This window comes from Taudactylus pleione, unplaced genomic scaffold, assembly GCF_031769625.1.
Source record: "Taudactylus pleione unplaced genomic scaffold, aTauple2 ptg000471l, whole genome shotgun sequence".
In the NCBI taxonomy this organism is placed as follows: Eukaryota; Metazoa; Chordata; class Amphibia; order Anura; family Myobatrachidae; genus Taudactylus; species Taudactylus pleione.
Genome location: NW_028284873.1, coordinates 6,096,922 through 6,120,390, shown reverse-complemented (window position 1 = coordinate 6,120,390; position 23,469 = coordinate 6,096,922).

The following is a 23,469-nucleotide window of genomic DNA, read 5'->3' as shown; positions in this document are numbered from 1 at the left end:
TGAAGGGAAAAAACTGAATCTTCAGGTCCCCCTTCACCGATGCTAGTGGGACCCTTGGACATACTTGATCCCTTGAGCAAATTTGTTTTTGTTTTTTTTTGTTTTTTAAATGGTCTCCCTAATTTTAGTGGTATATGATTTATACTACCCCTAATGGCATTTGAGTTTTCTGTTCACTTCTTCCACATGTTACATGGCTATGTATGTGATGTAACAAGGTGGGAGTTTGTTCCCAATCCTGGTGTTGGATGGGAGCCTTTTGGCTCCAGGGATGTCAAAGATGGGCTTTCTGGCTCTGAGTTGATGGAGAGAAATAAGGCTCATGTGCCCAGTGCATTTTTACAGTTTCTTGGATGATTGGAGCCAGGGGTATAGCTAGAGGGAGTGGTGCACTCCCCTAGGTCACTTCAGGCCTAACACCATGAAGATGCACTGCTGCAGCCAATAGGTTTTGCTTGGTACTGTGTAAAAATCTACCTTGCCCCAATAACAGGGAAGCCATAGTTGGAGACAGTAGTGTAGTGCATAACCACAATCTCAAGAGCATCACAGGTCCTATATACTTTTTTTATTGAAGCCTTAAATCTATGCTCCAATCACCCAGGAGAGTGTAAAAGCATGTTTTGGAAATAAGCACCATTTCTCTTTAAACCACGAAAGCCAAAGACCCACCATCACAGAGAGCAGGGCTGCACCAGACAGAGCAGCCAAACAGCACCTTAGATTCAGGGTTTTCAGGCTCTCTTATGGCTCAAAGCTTGGGGTTGCGCTTCTGATTTGTTACTTATCAGACACAAGCAGCTACCTCACATAGAGAGACATTGATAATTGTTGAGGAACTCAATGGGTAGTATAAATCATATGCTATTACAATTAGTGAGAGCTTTTCTTTAATAAAAAATAAATAAATCTATATATATATTATAATTTGCAGTACATATCATATGCTAACCACCAATAATTCAATGCTTAAATGTTAACTAAGCAAATAGATAGTGCGCACATTACTTTATTTATAAGCATAAAGTTTAGCTGCAAAATATTTTGCATATATTCAAATTATTTCACAGCTTGTACAGTTTAAGTGTAAATGAAGTAATATTTGCACTGTTTGCCCACTTAGCTGACTTTAAAAGATTAAATATATGGTGATTAGCATATGGTAAGTATTATAAATGTAAACACATATACATTGATTTATAATGGTATATGATATAAAGTGGTTTATAAAAAGATTATTTTTGCTTTGTTCTCAAGTATGGTCGGCTCCTTGTGTCAGAGCTTGGGCTGGTAGTTAGAAACTGCAGCAGTAAATTAGGAGCCAGGTATCCAAGAGACAGAACTGCAACTCCCAACCAAACAGCAGATGCACCCCTATATTTCTGTCTTTTTCTCCTGTAAATGTTTTTTCATTTGGCCTGGTTCTATTTTCACCCATCCTTTCCTCCTCCTCCTTAATCTATACTTTCATTTCTTTGATTCATTGATACCAAAAGAGAGCAGAGGATTTCAATGTCATTTAGAGCCTTGGAGCTATTATTTTTTTTCAATTCATCTCTATGTTATCAATTAACATATGCAGACTTCTTTCCCTCCCTCTCTTTCTCTCTGGGTGCATGATTTGTGAATGCACTGCCTCCTGCAAGCCTCTGCCACACCCACAAGCCAACTGGCAGCCTTCCTTTCTTCATTTCTTGTCTCAGCAGTTAATCAGATAGTCTAAGACCTTAATTGGAATGTTAACAGTGTTTATGGAATGTTCACACTGTCCACGGAATGTTCAGAACTCTACGGAATATTCATACTGTCCACGGAATGTTCAGGAGTGGCTGCCATGCAGTCACCATGGCAATAGAATGTAAACAGTCAGCTAGCAGATTCTGCCACTATAACAACATTCTTCTATGATGTCACAATCTACTGCTGCTTATAACCATTGCACTTCCTCGGAGAAGCTTACTTGAGGGAGACAAACACCTCGAGATGCATCATATCACTGCTCGTTCTTGCAAATGGAGAAAATGAATGCCTCCAGCTGGTCCCAAGTTAAACAATGAGGAAAATTCAAGCATTGCAAACCTAAAATATATTTTCAAAAGATGACAGAAATTTTCTGAATAGATAATGTGAACTACTCTAGCAAATTTTGCCTCAGTATAGAAATGTAACAAATACCCAATTTGTCAGAAGTAATGGATAGCAATTCATGGCTCCAACAGTTGTATCCATGTGGTTACCCCCGCAATGGTGCAAAAAAGTAAAAACAGGAGACCTGATAATCAATTTCTAAATGGCATTGCAAAAGTGTCTTAGGGGTTGGATAGTCTTGACACAAACAATAGAATATATTCATTATTTAATTAACCAATCCTCTGCAAATACATCCACTTTACAGGGACTTTGACTTTAGTCCCGGAATTAGGCCTAAATAGAGGCAGATAAATGGAGACAAGACATGGAGACACCAAAAGGTCAGTCCTCTTCTTATCAGTTGTTTAATGAATGATATGAAGTGTTTCTAAATGCAAAAGTGTAAGCAGATGAGTGCAGCAGCAGGTTGTATTCACATGTGATTGTAGAACAAGCACTGGGGGCATAGGCCCCATTTCTCCCCATCCCCTCAAAGCCAAAAGGCCCCCATTGAAGGGAAAAAACTGAATCTTCAGGTCCCCCTTCACCGATGCTAGTGGGACCCTTGGACATACTTGATCCCTTGAGCAAATTTGTTTTTGTTTTTTTTGTTTTTTAAATGGTCTCCCTAATTTTAGTGGTATATGATTTATACTACCCCTAATGGCATTTGAGTTTTCTGTTCACTTCTTCCACATGTTACATGGCTATGTATGTGATGTAACAAGGTGGGAGTTTGTTCCCATTCCTGGTGTTGGATGGGAGCCTTTTGGCTCCAGGGATGTCAAAGATGGGCTTTCTGGCTCTGAGTTGATGGAGAGAAATAAGGCTCATGTGCCCAGTGCATTTTTACAGTTTCTTGGATGATTGGAGCCAGGGGTATAGCTAGAGGGAGTGGTGCACTCCCCTAGGTCACTTCAGGCCTAACACCATGAAGATGCACTGCTGCAGCCAATAGGTTTTGCTTGGTACTGTGTAAAAATCTACCTTGCCCCAATAACAGGGAAGCCATAGTTGGAGACAGTAGTGTAGTGCATAACCACAATCTCAAGAGCATCACAGGTCCTATATACTTTTTTTATTGAAGCCTTAAATCTATGCTCCAATCACCCAGGAGAGTGTAAAAGCATGTTTTGGAAATAAGCACCATTTCTCTTTAAACCACAAAAGCCAAAGACCCACCATCACAGAGAGCAGGGCTGCACCAGACAGAGCAGCCAAACAGCACCTTAGATTCAGGGTTTTCAGGCTCTCTTATAGCTCAAAGCTTGGGGTTGCGCTTGTGATTTGTTACTTATCAGACACAAGCAGCTACCTCACATAGAGAGACATTGATAATTGTTGAGGAACTCAATGGGTAGTATAAATCATATGCTATTACAATTAGTGAGAGCTTTTCTTTAATGAAAAAGAAATAAATCTATATATATATTATAATTTGCAGTACATATCATATGCTAACCAGCCTTAATTCAATGCTTAAATGTTAACTAAGCAAATAGATAGTGCGCACATTACTTTATTTATAAGCATAAAGTTTAGCTGCAAAATATTTTGCATATATTCAAATTATTTCACAGCTTGTACAGTTTAAGTGTAAATGAAGTAATATTTGCACTGTTTGCCCACTTAGCTGACTTTAAAAGATTAAATATATGGTGATTAGCATATGGTAAGTATTATAAATGTAAACACATATACATTGATTTATAATGGTATATGATATAAAGTGGTTTATAAAAAGATTATTTTTGCTTTGTTCTCAAGTATGGTCGGCTCCTTGTGTCAGAGCTTGGGCTGGTAGTTAGAATCTGCAGCAGTAAATTAGGAGCCAGGTATCCAAGAGACAGAACTGCAACTCCCAACCAAACAGCAGATGCACCCCTATATTTCTGTCTTTTTCTCCTGTAAATGTTTTTTCATTTGGCCTGGTTCTATTTTCGCCCATCCTTTCCTCCTCCTCCTTAATCTATACTTTCATTTCTTTGATTCATTGATACCAAAAGAGAGCAGAGGATTTCAATGTCATTTAGAGCCTTGGAGTTATTATTTTTTTTCAATTCATCTCTATGTTATCAATTAACATATGCAGACTTCTTTCCCTCCCTCTCTTTCTCTCTGGGTGCATGATTTGTGAATGCACTGCCTCCTGCAAGCCTCTGCCACACCCACAAGCCAACTGGCAGCCTTCCTTTCTTCATTTCTTGTCTCAGCAGTTAATCAGATAGTCTAAGACCTTAATTGGAATGTTAACAGTGTTTATGGAATGTTCACACTGTCCACGGAATGTTCAGAACTCTACGGAATATTCATACTGTCCACGGAATGTTCAGGAGTGGCTGCCATGCAGTCACCATGGCAATAGAATGTAAACAGTCAGCTAGCAGATTCTGCCACTATAACAACATTCTTCTATGATGTCACAATCTACTGCTGCTTATAACCATTGCACTTCCTCGGAGAAGCTTACTTGAGGGAGACAAACACCTCGAGATGCATCATATCACTGCTCGTTCTTGCAAATGGAGAAAATGAATGCCTCCAGCTGGTCCCAAGTTAAACAATGAGGAAAATTCAAGCATTGCAAACCTAAAATATATTTTCAAAAGATGACAGAAATTTTCTGAATAGATAATGTGAACTACTCTAGCAAATTTTGCCTCAGTATAGAAATGTAACAAATACCCAATTTGTCAGAAGTAATGGATAGCAATTCATGGCTCCAACAGTTGTATCCATGTGGTTACCCCCGCAATGGTGCGAAAAAGTAAAAACAGGAGACCTGATAATCAATTTCTAAATGGCATTGCAAAAGTGTCTTAGGGGTTGGATAGTCTTGACACAAACAATAGAATATATTAATTATTTAATTAACCAATCCTCTGCAAATACATCCACTTTACAGGGACTTTGACTTTAGTCCCGGAATTAGGCCTAAATAGAGGCAGATAAATGGAGACAAGACATGGAGACACCAAAAGGTCAGTCCTCTTCTTATCAGTTGTTTAATGAATGATATGAAGTGTTTCTAAATGCAAAAGTGTAAGCAGATGAGTGCAGCAGCAGGTTGTATTCACATGTGATTGTAGAACAAGCACTGGGGGCATAGGCCCCATTTCTCCCCATCCCCTCAAAGCCAAATGGCCCCCATTGAAGGGAAAAAACTGAATCTTCAGGTCCCCCTTCACCGATGCTAGTGGGACCCTTGGACATACTTGATCCCTTGAGCAAATTTGTTTTTGTTTTTTTTGTTTTTTAAATGGTCTCCCTAATTTTAGTGGTATATGATTTATACTACCCCTAATGGCATTTGAGTTTTCTGTTCACTTCTTCCACATGTTACATGGCTATGTATGTGATGTAACAAGGTGGGAGTTTGTTCCCAATCCTGGTGTTGGATGGGAGCCTTTTGGCTCCAGGGATGTCAAAGATGGGCTTTCTGGCTCTGAGTTGATGGAGAGAAATAAGGCTCATGTGCCCAGTGCATTTTTACAGTTTCTTGGATGATTGGAGCCAGGGGTATAGCTAGAGGGAGTGGTGCACTCCCCTAGGTCACTTCAGGCCTAACACCATGAAGATGCACTGCTGCAGCCAATAGGTTTTGCTTGGTACTGTGTAAAAATCTACCTTGCCCCAATAACAGGGAAGCCATAGTTGGAGACAGTAGTGTAGTGCATAACCACAATCTCAAGAGCATCACAGGTCCTATATACTTTTTTTATTGAAGCCTTAAATCTATGCTCCAATCACCCAGGAGAGTGTAAAAGCATGTTTTGGAAATAAGCACCATTTCTCTTTAAACCACGAAAGCCAAAGACCCACCATCACAGAGAGCAGGGCTGCACCAGACAGAGCAGCCAAACAGCACCTTAGATTCAGGGTTTTCAGGCTCTCTTATGGCTCAAAGCTTGGGGTTGCGCTTCTGATTTGTTACTTATCAGACACAAGCAGCTACCTCACATAGAGAGACATTGATAATTGTTGAGGAACTCAATGGGTAGTATAAATCATATGCTATTACAATTAGTGAGAGCTTTTCTTTAATAAAAAATAAATAAATCTATATATATATTATAATTTGCAGTACATATCATATGCTAACCACCAATAATTCAATGCTTAAATGTTAACTAAGCAAATAGATAGTGCGCACATTACTTTATTTATAAGCATAAAGTTTAGCTGCAAAATATTTTGCATATATTCAAATTATTTCACAGCTTGTACAGTTTAAGTGTAAATGAAGTAATATTTGCACTGTTTGCCCACTTAGCTGACTTTAAAAGATTAAATATATGGTGATTAGCATATGGTAAGTATTATAAATGTAAACACATATACATTGATTTATAATGGTATATGATATAAAGTGGTTTATAAAAAGATTATTTTTGCTTTGTTCTCAAGTATGGTCGGCTCCTTGTGTCAGAGCTTGGGCTGGTAGTTAGAAACTGCAGCAGTAAATTAGGAGCCAGGTATCCAAGAGACAGAACTGCAACTCCCAACCAAACAGCAGATGCACCCCTATATTTCTGTCTTTTTCTCCTGTAAATGTTTTTTCATTTGGCCTGGTTCTATTTTCACCCATCCTTTCCTCCTCCTCCTTAATCTATACTTTCATTTCTTTGATTCATTGATACCAAAAGAGAGCAGAGGATTTCAATGTCATTTAGAGCCTTGGAGCTATTATTTTTTTTCAATTCATCTCTATGTTATCAATTAACATATGCAGACTTCTTTCCCTCCCTCTCTTTCTCTCTGGGTGCATGATTTGTGAATGCACTGCCTCCTGCAAGCCTCTGCCACACCCACAAGCCAACTGGCAGCCTTCCTTTCTTCATTTCTTGTCTCAGCAGTTAATCAGATAGTCTAAGACCTTAATTGGAATGTTAACAGTGTTTATGGAATGTTCACACTGTCCACGGAATGTTCAGAACTCTACGGAATATTCATACTGTCCACGGAATGTTCAGGAGTGGCTGCCATGCAGTCACCATGGCAATAGAATGTAAACAGTCAGCTAGCAGATTCTGCCACTATAACAACATTCTTCTATGATGTCACAATCTACTGCTGCTTATAACCATTGCACTTCCTCGGAGAAGCTTACTTGAGGGAGACAAACACCTCGAGATGCATCATATCACTGCTCGTTCTTGCAAATGGAGAAAATGAATGCCTCCAGCTGGTCCCAAGTTAAACAATGAGGAAAATTCAAGCATTGCAAACCTAAAATATATTTTCAAAAGATGACAGAAATTTTCTGAATAGATAATGTGAACTACTCTAGCAAATTTTGCCTCAGTATAGAAATGTAACAAATACCCAATTTGTCAGAAGTAATGGATAGCAATTCATGGCTCCAACAGTTGTATCCATGTGGTTACCCCCGCAATGGTGCGAAAAAGTAAAAACAGGAGACCTGATAATCAATTTCTAAATGGCATTGCAAAAGTGTCTTAGGGGTTGGATAGTCTTGACACAAACAATAGAATATATTAATTATTTAATTAACCAATCCTCTGCAAATACATCCACTTTACAGGGACTTTGACTTTAGTCCCGGAATTAGGCCTAAATAGAGGCAGATAAATGGAGACAAGACATGGAGACACCAAAAGGTCAGTCCTCTTCTTATCAGTTGTTTAATGAATGATATGAAGTGTTTCTAAATGCAAAAGTGTAAGCAGATGAGTGCAGCAGCAGGTTGTATTCACATGTGATTGTAGAACAAGCACTGGGGGCATAGGCCCCATTTCTCCCCATCCCCTCAAAGCCAAATGGCCCCCATTGAAGGGAAAAAACTGAATCTTCAGGTCCCCCTTCACCGATGCTAGTGGGACCCTTGGACATACTTGATCCCTTGAGCAAATTTGTTTTTGTTTTTTTTGTTTTTTAAATGGTCTCCCTAATTTTAGTGGTATATGATTTATACTACCCCTAATGGCATTTGAGTTTTCTGTTCACTTCTTCCACATGTTACATGGCTATGTATGTGATGTAACAAGGTGGGAGTTTGTTCCCAATCCTGGTGTTGGATGGGAGCCTTTTGGCTCCAGGGATGTCAAAGATGGGCTTTCTGGCTCTGAGTTGATGGAGAGAAATAAGGCTCATGTGCCCAGTGCATTTTTACAGTTTCTTGGATGATTGGAGCCAGGGGTATAGCTAGAGGGAGTGGTGCACTCCCCTAGGTCACTTCAGGCCTAACACCATGAAGATGCACTGCTGCAGCCAATAGGTTTTGCTTGGTACTGTGTAAAAATCTACCTTGCCCCAATAACAGGGAAGCCATAGTTGGAGACAGTAGTGTAGTGCATAACCACAATCTCAAGAGCATCACAGGTCCTATATACTTTTTTTATTGAAGCCTTAAATCTATGCTCCAATCACCCAGGAGAGTGTAAAAGCATGTTTTGGAAATAAGCACCATTTCTCTTTAAACCACGAAAGCCAAAGACCCACCATCACAGAGAGCAGGGCTGCACCAGACAGAGCAGCCAAACAGCACCTTAGATTCAGGGTTTTCAGGCTCTCTTATGGCTCAAAGCTTGGGGTTGCGCTTCTGATTTGTTACTTATCAGACACAAGCAGCTACCTCACATAGAGAGACATTGATAATTGTTGAGGAACTCAATGGGTAGTATAAATCATATGCTATTACAATTAGTGAGAGCTTTTCTTTAATAAAAAATAAATAAATCTATATATATATTATAATTTGCAGTACATATCATATGCTAACCACCAATAATTCAATGCTTAAATGTTAACTAAGCAAATAGATAGTGCGCACATTACTTTATTTATAAGCATAAAGTTTAGCTGCAAAATATTTTGCATATATTCAAATTATTTCACAGCTTGTACAGTTTAAGTGTAAATGAAGTAATATTTGCACTGTTTGCCCACTTAGCTGACTTTAAAAGATTAAATATATGGTGATTAGCATATGGTAAGTATTATAAATGTAAACACATATACATTGATTTATAATGGTATATGATATAAAGTGGTTTATAAAAAGATTATTTTTGCTTTGTTCTCAAGTATGGTCGGCTCCTTGTGTCAGAGCTTGGGCTGGTAGTTAGAAACTGCAGCAGTAAATTAGGAGCCAGGTATCCAAGAGACAGAACTGCAACTCCCAACCAAACAGCAGATGCACCCCTATATTTCTGTCTTTTTCTCCTGTAAATGTTTTTTCATTTGGCCTGGTTCTATTTTCACCCATCCTTTCCTCCTCCTCCTTAATCTATACTTTCATTTCTTTGATTCATTGATACCAAAAGAGAGCAGAGGATTTCAATGTCATTTAGAGCCTTGGAGCTATTATTTTTTTTCAATTCATCTCTATGTTATCAATTAACATATGCAGACTTCTTTCCCTCCCTCTCTTTCTCTCTGGGTGCATGATTTGTGAATGCACTGCCTCCTGCAAGCCTCTGCCACACCCACAAGCCAACTGGCAGCCTTCCTTTCTTCATTTCTTGTCTCAGCAGTTAATCAGATAGTCTAAGACGTTAATTGGAATGTTAACAGTGTTTATGGAATGTTCACACTGTCCACGGAATGTTCAGAACTCTACGGAATATTCATACTGTCCACGGAATGTTCAGGAGTGGCTGCCATGCAGTCACCATGGCAATAGAATGTAAACAGTCAGCTAGCAGATTCTGCCACTATAACAACATTCTTCTATGATGTCACAATCTACTGCTGCTTATAACCATTGCACTTCCTCGGAGAAGCTTACTTGAGGGAGACAAACACCTCGAGATGCATCATATCACTGCTCGTTCTTGCAAATGGAGAAAATGAATGCCTCCAGCTGGTCCCAAGTTAAACAATGAGGAAAATTCAAGCATTGCAAACCTAAAATATATTTTCAAAAGATGACAGAAATTTTCTGAATAGATAATGTGAACTACTCTAGCAAATTTTGCCTCAGTATAGAAATGTAACAAATACCCAATTTGTCAGAAGTAATGGATAGCAATTCATGGCTCCAACAGTTGTATCCATGTGGTTACCCCCGCAATGGTGCAAAAAAGTAAAAACAGGAGACCTGATAATCAATTTCTAAATGGCATTGCAAAAGTGTCTTAGGGGTTGGATAGTCTTGACACAAACAATAGAATATATTCATTATTTAATTAACCAATCCTCTGCAAATACATCCACTTTACAGGGACTTTGACTTTAGTCCCGGAATTAGGCCTAAATAGAGGCAGATAAATGGAGACAAGACATGGAGACACCAAAAGGTCAGTCCTCTTCTTATCAGTTGTTTAATGAATGATATGAAGTGTTTCTAAATGCAAAAGTGTAAGCAGATGAGTGCAGCAGCAGGTTGTATTCACATGTGATTGTAGAACAAGCACTGGGGGCATAGGCCCCATTTCTCCCCATCCCCTCAAAGCCAAATGGCCCCCATTGAAGGGAAAAAACTGAATCTTCAGGTCCCCCTTCACCGATGCTAGTGGGACCCTTGGACATACTTGATCCCTTGAGCAAATTTGTTTTTGTTTTTTTTGTTTTTTTAAATGGTCTCCCTAATTTTAGTGGTATATGATTTATACTACCCCTAATGGCATTTGAGTTTTCTGTTCACTTCTTCCACATGTTACATGGCTATGTATGTGATGTAACAAGGTGGGAGTTTGTTCCCATTCCTGGTGTTGGATGGGAGCCTTTTGGCTCCAGGGATGTCAAAGATGGGCTTTCTGGCTCTGAGTTGATGGAGAGAAATAAGGCTCATGTGCCCAGTGCATTTTTACAGTTTCTTGGATGATTGGAGCCAGGGGTATAGCTAGAGGGAGTGGTGCACTCCCCTAGGTCACTTCAGGCCTAACACCATGAAGATGCACTGCTGCAGCCAATAGGTTTTGCTTGGTACTGTGTAAAAATCTACCTTGCCCCAATAACAGGGAAGCCATAGTTGGAGACAGTAGTGTAGTGCATAACCACAATCTCAAGAGCATCACAGGTCCTATATACTTTTTTTATTGAAGCCTTAAATCTATGCTCCAATCACCCAGGAGAGTGTAAAAGCATGTTTTGGAAATAAGCACCATTTCTCTTTAAACCACGAAAGCCAAAGACCCACCATCACAGAGAGCAGGGCTGCACCTGACAGAGCAGCCAAACAGCACCTTAGATTCAGGGTTTTCAGGCTCTCTTATGGCTCAAAGCTTGGGGTTGCGCTTCTGATTTGTTACTTATCAGACACAAGCAGCTACCTCACATAGAGAGACATTGATAATTGTTGAGGAACTCAATGGGTAGTATAAATCATATGCTATTACAATTAGTGAGAGCTTTTCTTTAATAAAAAAGAAATAAATCTATATATATATTATAATTTGCAGTACATATCATATGCTAACCACCCATAATTCAATGCTTAAATGTTAACTAAGCAAATAGATAGTGCGCACATTACTTTATTTATAAGCATAACGTTTAGCTGCAAAATATTTTGCATATATTCAAATTATTTCACAGCTTGTACAGTTTAAGTGTAAATGAAGTAATATTTGCACTGTTTGCCCACTTAGCTGACTTTAAAAGATTAAATATATGGTGATTAGCATATGGTAAGTATTATAAATGTAAACACATATACATTGATTTATAATGGTATATGATATAAAGTGGTTTATAAAAAGATTATTTTTGCTTTGTTCTCAAGTATGGTCAGCTCCTTGTGTCAGAGCTTGGGCTGGTAGTTAGAAACTGCAGTAGTAAATTAGGAGCCAGGTATCCAAGAGACAGAACTGCAACTCCCAACCAAACAGCAGATGCACCCCTATATTTCTGTCTTTTTCTCCTGTAAATGTTTTTTCATTTGGCCTGGTTCTATTTTCGCCCATCCTTTCCTCCTCCTCCTTAATCTATACTTTCATTTCTTTGATTCATTGTTACCAAAAGAGAGCAGAGGATTTCAATGTCATTTAGAGCCTTGGAGTTATTATTTTTTTTCAATTCATCTCTGTTATCAATTAACATATGCAGACTTCTTTCCCTCCCTCTCTTTCTCTCTGGGTGCATGATTTGTGAATGCACTGCCTCCTGCATGCCTCTGCCACACCCACAAGCCAACTGGCAGCCTTCCTTTCTTCATTTCTTGTCTCAGCAGTTAATCAGATAGTCTAAGACCTTAATTGGAATGTTAACAGTGTTTATGGAATGTTCACACTGTCCACGGAATGTTCAGAACTCTATGGAATATTCATACTGTCCACGGAATGTTCAGGAGTGGCTGCCATGCAGTCACCATGGCAATAGAATGTAAACAGTCAGCTAGCAGATTCTGCCACTATAACAACATTCTTCTATGATGTCACAATCTACTGCTGCTTATAACCATTGCACTTCCTCGGAGAAGCTTACTTGAGGGAGACAAACACCTCGAGATGCATCATATCACTGCTCGTTCTTGCAAATGGAGAAAATGAATGCCTCCAGCTGGTCCCAAGTTAAACAATGAGGAAAATTCAAGCATTGCAAACCTAAAATATATTTTCAAAAGATGACAGAAATTTTCTGAATAGATAATGTGAACTACTCTAGCAAATTTTGCCTCAGTATAGAAATGTAACAAATACCCAATTTGTCAGAAGTAATGGATAGCAATTCATGGCTCCAACAGTTGTATCCATGTGGTTACCCCCGCAATGGTGCGAAAAAGTAAAAACAGGAGACCTGATAATCAATTTCTAAATGGCATTGCAAAAGTGTCTTAGGGGTTGGATAGTCTTGACACAAACAATAGAATATATTCATTATTTAATTAACCAATCCTCTGCAAATACATCCACTTTACAGGGACTTTGACTTTAGTCCCGGAATTAGGCCTAAATAGAGGCAGATAAATGGAGACAAGACATGGAGACACCAAAAGGTCAGTCCTCTTCTTATCAGTTGTTTAATGAATGATATGAAGTGTTTCTAAATGCAAAAGTGTAAGCAGATGAGTGCAGCAGCAGGTTGTATTCACATGTGATTGTAGAACAAGCACTGGGGGCATAGGCCCCATTTCTCCCCATCCCCTCAAAGCCAAATGGCCCCCATTGAAGGGAAAAAACTGAATCTTCAGGTCCCCCTTCACCGATGCTAGTGGGACCCTTGGACATACTTGATCCCTTGAGCAAATTTGTTTTTGTTTTTTTTGTTTTTTAAATGGTCTCCCTAATTTTAGTGGTATATGATTTATACTACCCCTAATGGCATTTGAGTTTTCTGTTCACTTCTTCCACATGTTACATGGCTATGTATGTGATGTAACAAGGTGGGAGTTTGTTCCCAATCCTGGTGTTGGATGGGAGCCTTTTGGCTCCAGGGATGTCAAAGATGGGCTTTCTGGCTCTGAGTTGATGGAGAGAAATAAGGCTCATGTGCCCAGTGCATTTTTACAGTTTCTTGGATGATTGGAGCCAGGGGTATAGCTAGAGGGAGTGGTGCACTCCCCTAGGTCACTTCAGGCCTAACACCATGAAGATGCACTGCTGCAGCCAATAGGTTTTGCTTGGTACTGTGTAAAAATCTACCTTGCCCCAATAACAGGGAAGCCATAGTTGGAGACAGTAGTGTAATGCATAACCACAATCTCAAGAGCATCACAGGTCCTATATACTTTTTTTATTGAAGCCTTAAATCTATGCTCCAATCACCCAGGAGAGTGTAAAAGCATGTTTTGGAAATAAGCACCATTTCTCTTTAAACCACGAAAGCCAAAGACCCACCATCACAGAGAGCAGGGCTGCACCTGACAGAGCAGCCAAACAGCACCTTAGATTCAGAGTTTTCAGGCTCTCTTATGGCTCAAAGCTTGGGGTTGCGCTTCTGATTTGTTACTTATCAGACACAAGCAGCTACCTCACATAGAGAGACATTGATAATAGTTGAGGAGCTCAATGGGTAGTAGAAATCATATGCTATTACAATTAGTGAGAGCTTTTCTTTAATAAAAAAGAAATAAATCTATATATATATTATAATTTGCAGTACATATCATATGCTAACCACCCATAATTCAATGCTTAAATGTTAACTAAGCAAATAGATAGTGCACACATTACTTTATTTATAAGCATAAAGTTTAGCTGCAAAATATTTTGCATATATTCAAATTATTTCACAGCTTGTACAGTTTAAGTGTAAATGAAGTAATATTTGCACTGTTTGCCCACTTAGCTGACTTTAAAAGATTAAATATATGGTTATTAGCATATGGTAAGTATTATAAATGTAAACACATATACATTGATTTATAATGGTATATGATATAAAGTGGTTTATAAAAAGATTATTTTTGCTTTGTTCTCAAGTATGGTCGGCTCCTTGTGTCAGAGCTTGGGCTGGTAGTTAGAAACTGCAGCAGTTAGAAATTAGGAGCCAGGTATCCAAGAGACAGAACTGCAACTCCCAACCAAACAGCAGATGCACCCCTATATTTCTGTCTTTTTCTCCTGTAAATGTTTTTTCATTTGGCCTGGTTCTATTTTCGCCCATCCTTTCCTCCTCCTCCTTAATCTATACTTTCATTTCTTTGATTCATTGTTACCAAAAGAGAGCAGAGGATTTCAATGTCATTTAGAGCCTTGGAGTTATTATTTTTTTTCAATTCATCTCTATGTTATCAATTAACATATGCAGACTTCTTTCCCTCCCTCTCTTTCTCTCTGGGTGCATGATTTGTGAATGCACTGCCTCCTGCAAGCCTCTGCCATACCCACAAGCCAACTGGCAGCCTTCCTTTCTTCATTTCTTGTCTCAGCAGTTAATCAGATAGTCTAAGACCTTAATTGGAATGTTAACAGTGTTTATGGAATGTTCACACTGTCCACGGAATGTTCAGAACTCTACGGAATATTCATACTGTCCACGGAATGTTCAGGAGTGGCTGCCATGCAGTCACCATGGCAATAGAATGTAAACAGTCAGCTAGCAGATTCTGCCACTATAACAACATTCTTCTATGATGTCACAATCTACTGCTGCTTATAACCATTGCACTTCCTCGGAGAAGCTTACTTGAGGGAGACAAACACCTCGAGATGCATCATATCACTGCTCGTTCTTGCAAATGGAGAAAATGAATGCCTCCAGCTGGTCCCAAGTTAAACAATGAGGAAAATTCAAGCATTGCAAACCTAAAATATATTTTCAAAAGATGACAGAAATTTTCTGAATAGATAATGTGAACTACTCTAGCAAATTTTGCCTCAGTATAGAAATGTAACAAATACCCAATTTGTCAGAAGTAATGGATAGCAATTCATGGCTCCAACAGTTGTATCCATGTGGTTACCCCCGCAATGGTGCGAAAAAGTAAAAACAGGAGACCTGATAATCAATTTCTAAATGGCATTGCAAAAGTGTCTTAGGGGTTGGATAGTCTTGACACAAACAATAGAATATATTAATTATTTAATTAACCAATCCTCTGCAAATACATCCACTTTACAGGGACTTTGACTTTAGTCCCGGAATTAGGCCTAAATAGAGGCAGATAAATGGAGACAAGACATGGAGACACCAAAAGGTCAGTCCTCTTCTTATCAGTTGTTTAATGAATGATATGAAGTGTTTCTAAATGCAAAAGTGTAAGCAGATGAGTGCAGCAGCAGGTTGTATTCACATGTGATTGTAGAACAAGCACTGGGGGCATAGGCCCCATTTCTCCCCATCCCCTCAAAGCCAAATGGCCCCCATTGAAGGGAAAAAACTGAATCTTCAGGTCCCCCTTCACCGATGCTAGTGGGACCCTTGGACATACTTGATCCCTTGAGCAAATTTGTTTTTGTTTTTTTTGTTTTTTAAATGGTCTCCCTAATTTTAGTGGTATATGATTTATACTACCCCTAATGGCATTTGAGTTTTCTGTTCACTTCTTCCACGTTACATGGCTATGTATGTGATGTAACAAGGTGGGAGTTTGTTCCCATTTCTGGTGTTGGATGGGAGCCTTTTGGCTCCAGGGATGTCAAAGATGGGCTTTCTGGCTCTGAGTTGATGGAGAGAAATAAGGCTCATGTGCCCAGTGCATTTTTACAGTTTCTTGGATGATTGGAGCCAGGGGTATAGCTAGAGGGAGTGGTGCACTCCCCTAGGTCACTTCAGGCCTAACACCATGAAGATGCACTGCTGCAGCCAATAGGTTTTGCTTGGTACTGTGTAAAAATCTACCTTGCCCCAATAACAGGGAAGCCATAGTTGGAGACAGTAGTGTAATGCATAACCACAATCTCAAGAGCATCACAGGTCCTATATACTTTTTTTATTGAAGCCTTAAATCTATGCTCCAATCACCCAGGAGAGTGTAAAAGCATGTTTTGGAAATAAGCACCATATCTCTTTAAACCACGAAAGCCAAAGACCCACCATCACAGAGAGCAGGGCTGCACCAGACAGAGCAGCCAAACAGCACCTTAGATTCAGGGTTTTCAGGCTCTCTTATGGCTCAAAGCTTGGGGTTGCGCTTCTGATTTGTTACTTATCAGACACAAGCAGCTACCTCACATAGAGAGACATTGATAATTGTTGAGGAACTCAATGGGTAGTATAAATCATATGCTATTACAATTAGTGAGAGCTTTTCTTTAATAAAAAATAAATAAATCTATATATATATTATAATTTGCAGTACATATCATATGCTAACCACCCATAATTCAATGCTTAAATGTTAACTAAGCAAATAGATAGTGTGCACATTACTTTATTTATAAGCATAACGTTTAGCTGCAAAATATTTTGCATATATTCAAATTATTTCACAGCTTGTACAGTCTAAGTGTAAATGAAGTAATATTTGCACTGTTTGCCCACTTAGCTGACTTTAAAAGATTAAATATATGGTGATTAGCATATGGTAAGTATTATAAATGTAAACACATATACATTGATTTATAATGGTATATGATATAAAGTGGTTTATAAAAAGATTATTTTTGCTTTGTTCTCAAGTATGGTCGGCTCCTTGTGTCAGAGCTTGGGCTGGTAGTTAGAAACTGCAGCAGTTAGAAATTAGGAGCCAGGTATCCAAGAGACAGAACTGCAACTCCCAACCAAACAGCAGATGCACCCCTATATTTCTGTCTTTTTCTCCTGTAAATGTTTTTTCATTTGGCCTGGTTCTATTTTCGCCCATCCTTTCCTCCTCCTCCTTAATCTATACTTTCATTTCTTTGATTCATTGTTACCAAAAGAGAGCAGAGGATTTCAATGTCATTTAGAGCCTTGGAGTTATTATTTTTTTTCAATTCATCTCTATGTTATCAATTAACATATGCAGACTTCTTTCCCTCCCTCTCTTTCTCTCTGGGTGCATGATTTGTGAATGCACTGCCTCCTGCATGCCTCTGCCACACCCACAAGCCAACTGGCAGCCTTCCTTTCTTCATTTCTTGTCTCAGCAGTTAATCAGATAGTCTAAGACCTTAATTGGAATGTTAACAGTGTTTATGGAATGTTCACACTGTCCACGGAATGTTCAGAACTCTACGGAATATTCATACTGTCCACGGAATGTTCAGGAGTGGCTGCCATGCAGTCACCATGGCAATAGAATGTAAACAGTCAGCTAGCAGATTCTGCCACTATAACAACATTCTTCTATGATGTCACAATCTACTGCTGCTTATAACCATTGCACTTCCTCGGAGAAGCTTACTTGAGGGAGACAAACACCTCGAGATGCATCATATCACTGCTCGTTCTTGCAAATGGAGAAAATGAATGCCTCCAGCTGGTCCCAAGTTAAACAATGAGGAAAATTCAAGCATTGCAAACCTAAAATATATTTTCAAAAGATGACAGAAATTTTCTGAATAGATAATGTGAACTACTCTAGCAAATTTTGCCTCAGTATAGAAATGTAACAAATACCCAATTTGTCAGAAGTAATGGATAGCAATTCATGGCTCCAACAGTTGTATCCATGTGGTTACCCCCGCAATGGTGCGAAAAAGTAAAAACAGGAGACCTGATAATCAATTTCTAAATGGCATTGCAAAAGTGTCTTAGGGGTTGGATAGTCTTGACACAAACAATAGAATATATTCATTATTTAATTAACCAATCCTCTGCAAATACATCCACTTTACAGGGACTTTGACTTTAGTCCCGGAATTAGGCCTAAATAGAGGCAGATAAATGGAGACAAGACATGGAGACACCAAAAGGTCAGTCCTCTTCTTATCAGTTGTTTAATGAATGATATGAAGTGTTTCTAAATGCAAAAGTGTAAGCAGATGAGTGCAGCAGCAGGTTGTATTCACATGTGATTGTAGAACAAGCACTGGGGGCATAGGCCCCATTTCTCCCCATCCCCTCAAAGCCAAATGGCCCCCATTGAAGGGAAAAAACTGAATCTTCAGGTCCCCCTTCACCGATGCTAGTGGGACCCTTGGACATACTTGATCCCTTGAGCAAATTTGTTTTTGTTTTTTTTGTTTTTTAAATGGTCTCCCTAATTTTAGTGGTATATGATTTATACTACCCCTAATGGCATTTGAGTTTTCTGTTCACTTCTTCCACGTTACATGGCTATGTATGTGATGTAACAAGGTGGGAGTTTGTTCCCATTTCTGGTGTTGGATGGGAGCCTTTTGGCTCCAGGGATGTCAAAGATGGGCTTTCTGGCTCTGAGTTGATGGAGAGAAATAAGGCTCATGTGCCCAGTGCATTTTTACAGTTTCTTGGATGATTGGAGCCAGGGGTATAGCTAGAGGGAGTGGTGCACTCCCCTAGGTCACTTCAGGCCTAACACCATGAAGATGCACTGCTGCAGCCAATAGGTTTTGCTTGGTACTGTGTAAAAATCTACCTTGCCCCAATAACAGGGAAGCCATAGTTGGAGACAGTAGTGTAATGCATAACCACAATCTCAAGAGCATCACAGGTCCTATATACTTTTTTTATTGAAGCCTTAAATCTATGCTCCAATCACCCAGGAGAGTGTAAAAGCATGTTTTGGAAATAAGCACCATTTCTCTTTAAACCACGAAAGCCAAAGACCCACCATCACAGAGAGCAGGGCTGCACCTGACAGAGCAGCCAAACAGCACCTTAGATTCAGGGTTTTCAGGCTCTCTTATGGCTCAAAGCTTGGGGTTGCGCTTCTGATTTGTTACTTATCAGAAACAAGCAGCTACCTCACATAGAGAGACATTGATAATTGTTGAGGAACTCAATGGGTAGTATAAATCATATGCTATTACAATTAGTGAGAGCTTTTCTTTAATAAAAAAAGAAATAAATCTATATATATATTATAATTTGCAGTACATATCATATGCTAACCACCCATAATTCAATGCTTAAATGTTAACTAAGCAAATAGATAGTGCACACATTACTTTATTTATAAGCATAAAGTTTAGCTGCAAAATATTTTGCATATATTCAAATTATTTCACAGCTTGTACAGTTTAAGTGTAAATGAAGTAATATTTGCACTGTTTGCCCACTTAGCTGACTTTAAAAGATTAAATATATGGTTATTAGCATATGGTAAGTATTATAAATGTAAACACATATACATTGATTTATAATGGTATATGATATAAAGTGGTTTATAAAAAGATTATTTTTGCTTTGTTCTCAAGTATGGTCGGCTCCTTGTGTCAGAGCTTGGGCTGGTAGTTAGAAACTGCAGCAGTTAGAAATTAGGAGCCAGGTATCCAAGAGACAGAACTGCAACTCCCAACCAAACAGCAGATGCACCCCTATATTTCTGTCTTTTTCTCCTGTAAATGTTTTTTCATTTGGCCTGGTTCTATTTTCGCCCATCCTTTCCTCCTCCTCCTTAATCTATACTTTCATTTCTTTGATTCATTGTTACCAAAAGAGAGCAGAGGATTTCAATGTCATTTAGAGCCTTGGAGTTATTATTTTTTTTCAATTCATCTCTATGTTATCAATTAACATATGCAGACTTCTTTCCCTCCCTCTCTTTCTCTCTGGGTGCATGATTTGTGAATGCACTGCCTCCTGCAAGCCTCTGCCACACCCACAAGCCAACTGGCAGCCTTCCTTTCTTCATTTCTTGTCTCAGCAGTTAATCAGATAGTCTAAGACCTTAATTGGAATGTTAACAGTGTTTATGGAATGTTCACACTGTCCACGGAATGTTCAGAACTCTACGGAATATTCATACTGTCCACGGAATGTTCAGGAGTGGCTGCCATGCAGTCACCATGGCAATAGAATGTAAACAGTCAGCTAGCAGATTCTGCCACTATAACAACATTCTTCTATGATGTCACAATCTACTGCTGCTTATAACCATTGCACTTCCTCGGAGAAGCTTACTTGAGGGAGACAAACACCTCGAGATGCATCATATCACTGCTCGTTCTTGCAAATGGAGAAAATGAATGCCTCCAGCTGGTCCCAAGTTAAACAATGAGGAAAATTCAAGCATTGCAAACCTAAAATATATTTTCAAAAGATGACAGAAATTTTCTGAATAGATAATGTGAACTACTCTAGCAAATTTTGCCTCAGTATAGAAATGTAACAAATACCCAATTTGTCAGAAGTAATGGATAGCAATTCATGGCTCCAACAGTTGTATCCATGTGGTTACCCCCGCAATGGTGCGAAAAAGTAAAAACAGGAGACCTGATAATCAATTTCTAAATGGCATTGCAAAAGTGTCTTAGGGGTTGGATAGTCTTGACACAAACAATAGAATATATTCATTATTTAATTAACCAATCCTCTGCAAATACATCCACTTTACAGGGACTTTGACTTTAGTCCCGGAATTAGGCCTAAATAGAGGCAGATAAATTGAGATAAGACATGGAGACACCAAAAGGTCAGTCCTCTTCTTATCAGTTGTTTAATGAATGATATGAAGTGTTTCTAAATGCAAAAGTGTAAGCAGATGAGTGCAGCAGCAGGTTGTATTCACATGTGATTGTAGAACAAGCACTGGGGGCATAGGCCCCATTTCTCCCCATCCCCTCAAAGCCAAATGGCCCCCATTGAAGGGAAAAAACTGAATCTTCAGGTCCCCCTTCACCGATGCTAGTGGGACCCTTGGACATACTTGATCCCTTGAGCAAATTTGTATTTGTTTTTTTTGTTTTTTAAATGGTCTCCCTAATTTTAGTGGTATATGATTTATACTACCCCTAATGGCATTTGAGTTTTCTGTTCACTTCTTCCACATGTTACATGGCTATGTATGTGATGTAACAAGGTGGGAGTTTGTTCCCAATCCTGGTGTTGGATGGGAGCCTTTTGGCTCCAGGGATGTCAAAGATGGGCTTTCTGGCTCTGAGTTGATGGAGAGAAATAAGGCTCATGTGCCCAGTGCATTTTTACAGTTTCTTGGATGATTGGAGCCAGGGGTATAGCTAGAGGGAGTGGTGCACTCCCCTAGGTCACTTCAGGCCTAACACCATGAAGATGCACTGCTGCAGCCAATAGGTTTTGCTTGGTACTGTGTAAAAATCTACCTTGCCCCAATAACAGGGAAGCCATAGTTGGAGACAGTAGTGTAGTGCATAACCACAATCTCAAGAGCATCACAGGTCCTATATACTTTTTTTATTGAAGCCTTAAATCTATGCTCCAATCACCCAGGAGAGTGTAAAAGCATGTTTTGGAAATAAACACCATTTCTCTTTAAACCACGAAAGCCAAAGACCCACCATCACAGAGAGCAGGGCTGCACCAGACAGAGCAGCCAAACAGCACCTTAGATTCAGGGTTTTCAGGCTCTCTTATGGCTCAAAGCTTGGGGTTGCGCTTCTGATTTGTTACTTATCAGACACAAGCAGCTACCTCACATAGAGAGACATTGATAATTGTTGAGGAACTCAATGGGTAGTATAAATCATATGCTATTACAATTAGTGAGAGCTTTTCTTTAATAAAAAAGAAATAAATCTATATATATATTATAATTTGCAGTACATATCATATGCTAACCACCCATAATTCAATGCTTAAATGTTAACTAAGCAAATAGATAGTGCGCACATTACTTTATTTATAAGCATAAAGTTTAGCTGCAAAATATTTTGCATATATTCAAATTATTTCACAGCTTGTACAGTTTAAGTGTAAATGAAGTAATATTTGCACTGTTTGCCCACTTAGCTGACTTTAAAAGATTAAATATATGGTGATTAGCATATGGTAAGTATTATAAATGTAAACACATATACATTGATTTATAATGGTATATGATATAAAGTGGTTTATAAAAAGATTATTTTTGCTTTGTTCTCAAGTATGGTCGGCTCCTTGTGTCAGAGCTTGGGCTGGTAGTTAGAAACTGCAGCAGTAAATTAGGAGCCAGGTATCCAAGAGACAGAACTGCAACTCCCAACCAAACAGCAGATGCACCCCTATATTTCTGTCTTTTTCTCCTGTAAATGTTTTTTCATTTGGCCTGGTTCTATTTTCGCCCATCCTTTCCTCCTCCTCCTTAATCTATACTTTCATTTCTTTGATTCATTGATACCTAAAGAGAGCAGAGGATTTCAATGTCATTTAGAGCCTTGGAGTTATTATTTTTTTTCAATTCATCTCTATGTTATCAATTAACATATGCAGACTTCTTTCCCTCCCTCTCTTTCTCTCTGGGTGCATGATTTGTGAATGCACTGCCTCCTGCAAGCCTCTGCCACACCCACAAGCCAACTGGCAGCCTTCCTTTCTTCATTTCTTGTCTCAGCAGTTAATCAGATAGTCTAAGACCTTAATTGGAATGTTAACAGTGTTTATGGAATGTTCACACTGTCCACGGAATGTTCAGAACTCTACGGAATATTCATACTGTCCACGGAATGTTCAGGAGTGGCTGCCATGCAGTCACCATGGCAATAGAATGTAAACAGTCAGCTAGCAGATTCTGCCACTATAACAACATTCTTCTATGATGTCACAATCTACTGCTGCTTATAACCATTGCACTTCCTCGGAGAAGCTTACTTGAGGGAGACAAACACCTCGAGATGCATCATATCACTGCTCGTTCTTGCAAATGGAGAAAATGAATGCCTCAAACTGGTCCCAAGTTAAACAATGAGGAAAATTCCAGCATTGCAAACCTAAAATATATTTTCAAAAGATGACAGAAATTTTCTGAATAGATAATGTGAACTACTCTAGCAAATTTTGCCTCAGTATAGAAATGTAACAAATACCCAATTTGTCAGAAGTAATGGATAGCAATTCATGGCTCCAACAGTTGTATCCATGTGGTTACCCCCGCAATGGTGCGAAAAAGTAAAAACAGGAGACCTGATAATCAATTTCTAAATGGCATTGCAAAAGTGTCTTAGGGGTTGGATAGTCTTGACACAAACAATAGAA